This window comes from Pleurodeles waltl, chromosome 8 (genome assembly GCF_031143425.1).
Source record: "Pleurodeles waltl isolate 20211129_DDA chromosome 8, aPleWal1.hap1.20221129, whole genome shotgun sequence".
Lineage (NCBI taxonomy): Eukaryota > Metazoa > Chordata > Amphibia > Caudata > Salamandridae > Pleurodeles > Pleurodeles waltl.
The window spans coordinates 189,401,622-189,404,364 of NC_090447.1; the positions used below are offsets into that span (position 1 = coordinate 189,401,622).

Sequence of the window (2,743 nt, forward strand, 5' to 3'; positions counted from 1 at the left end):
CCCTCTTTGTGCCTCCTCCCAAGGGGAGGGGGTCACATTCCTATCCCTATTGGGGGAATCCTCCATCTGCAAGATATAGGATTCCTAAAAGTCAGAGTCACCTCAGCTCAGGTTGCCTTAGGGGCTGTCCTGACTGGCCAGTGACTCCTCCTTGTTTTTCTCATTATCTCCTCTGGCCTTGCTGCCAAAAGTGGGGCCGTGGCCGGAGGGGGCGGGCAACTACACTAGCTGGAATGCCCTGGGGTGCTGTAACAAAGGGGGTGAGCCTTTGAGGCTCACCGCCAGGTGTTACAGTTCCTGTAAGGGGGAGGTGATAAGCATATCCACCCAGTACAGGCTTTGTTACTAGCCACAGAGTGACAAAGGCACTCTCCCCATGTGGCCAGCAACATGTCTTGAATGTGGCAGGCTGCTAAAACCAGTCAGCTTACACGGGTAGTTGGTTAAGGTTTCAGGGGGCACCTCTAAGGTGCCCTCTGGGGTGTATGTTACAATAAAATGTACACTGGCATCAGTGTGCATTTATTGTGCTGAGAAGTTTGATACCAAACTTCCCAGTTTTCAGTGTAGCCATTATGGTGCTGTGGAGTTCGTGTTTGACAGACTCCCAGACCATATACTCTTATGGCTACCCTGTACTTACAATGTCTAAGGTTTTGCTTAGACACTGTAGGGGCACAGTGCTCATGCATTGGTGCCCTCACCTATGGTATAGTGCACCCTGCCTTAGGGCTCTAAGGCCTGCTAGAGGGGTGACTTATCTATACTGCATAGGCAGTGTGAGGTTGGCATGGCACCCTGAGGGGAGTGCCATGTCGACTTACTCGTTTTGTCCTCACCAGCACACACAAGATGGCAAGCAGTGTGTCTGTGCTGAGTGAGGGGTCCCCAGGGTGGCATAAGATATGCTGCAGCCCTTAGAGACCTTCCCTGGCATAAGGGCCCTTGGTACAAGGGGTACCAGTTACAAGGGACTTACCTGGATGCCAGGGTGTGCCAATTGTGGAAACAAAAGTACAGGTTAGGGAAAGAACACTGGTGCTGGAGCCTGGTTAGCAGGCCTCAGCACACTTTCAAATCAAAACTTAGCATCAGCAAAGGCAAAAAAGTCAGGGGGTAACCATGCCAAGGAGGCATTTCCTTACACCACTGAAAAATGTAATCTACTTTTATGAGTACTTTTTAACGAAAACTTAGGTACTCTTCTTAAGTGATGGGGAATTCTTTTATGTTTAACGTAACAACACAGATAAAAAAAGACTCCACAGAAGGCATTGAAAAGCAACAATGGCAACTAAGTCAGTTATTCAATCATTTTAAGAGTAAGAGGTGCTGTGGCTTAGTGGTTAAAGCGCCTGTCTTGTAAACAGGAAATCTTGAGTTCCAATCTCTGCAGCACCTCAGTTTTGCTCCAAACTTATGGAATTGAATTTCTTCAAGTAAATATTAAATACAGTTTCAAAACAAAAGTAGTGTCCTGTTCACTGTAGAATGCTTCATCTCATAATGAAAAAAGCACTTGGTATTTTGCAGAATTTCAAAGCAATTCAATGAATGAATAAGGGAAATGAGAATTATAGCAAAGAGGAAAGAGAAGAAAATTCAATTTAGAGTTACATTTAAGTAATGCATTACACTCACAAGACTTTCTATAAGAACGGTAAGCCACCTCTCAAGGAAATATTTTTAAATACATTTAGTGTTCTCACCTATAGTGTTTAAGAAGAGAGTTGTGGGAACTTTGAAAAGAAAATTAAAAAACAAGGATTTCTATTTCACTCCATTCAGATAACTATTCCAGTAACTTTTGTCATGCAGGTGCTGTGGCTTAGCTGGTTGAAGTGCCTGTCTAGTAAAGAGGAGGTCCTGAGTTCAAATCTCAGCGGCACCTTGATACTTGTATTCCTAAATTACAAATCAGTTTCCTTAGATACTGTCTCATGCAATTTAAAAATGAAAAATCTGAGTCCTCTTACTAATAGACAGTTCATCTTAATCTAAAATACAGACAATTTTCATGGTAACAGAAGCAATACGTTGAATGTAAAATGAAGAGTAAATCAAATAGCAATGTATACATGAACTAAAACCTTAGAGTTGAAGACAACTGATGTATTCCTCTTCAATTATTATTTGTAAACCACTCAAAAATGTAATCCACTTTTATAAGTACTTTTTAACTAAAATGTAGGTATTCTTGTTAAGTGATGGGGAATCCTTTTCTGTTCAATGTTTCACCACAGATAAAGAAGACTGCACTAAAGGCACTGAGGACAAGTCATCTCCACTAAGTCAGTTATTCAATATTTGTAAGATAAGTAGATTCTGTTGTTTAGTGGTCAAAGCTCCTGTCTCATAACTAGGATGTCCTCTGTTTAAATTCCAGCAACACTTTAGTTTTAGTCCAAACTTTTAAAATTCAATTTCTTCAAGTAAACATTCAATAAAGTTTAAAAACAAGAGTAGTGTTCTGTTGACTTTAGAATGCTTGATCTACAAATGAAATAAACACTTTGTGTTTTGCAGAATTCCAAAGCAATACCATAAATGAATAGGGGAAAAGAAAATGTCAAAGAAAAGGAAAGAGACGACAAATAAATTGAGAGTTCAATTTAACTAATCCATTTTACTCACAACACATAATTCAATATTCTATAAGTAGGGTAAGTCACTCATTAAGGAAGTATTCTTAAATAAATTTGGTCTTCTCACCTGACAACAGAGTTGTATCAACTTAGAAAAG

General features: G+C 40.3%; 1 non-coding gene across 1 annotated transcript; it reads left to right on the plus strand.

The window, feature by feature from the left end:
* Positions 1–1,817: 1,817 nt before the first annotated feature.
* Positions 1,818–1,891, plus strand: TRNAT-AGU (transfer RNA threonine (anticodon AGU)). The gene has a single exon. It is a non-coding gene; the product is annotated as a tRNA-Thr (tRNA).
* Positions 1,892–2,743: the final 852 nt, after the last annotated feature.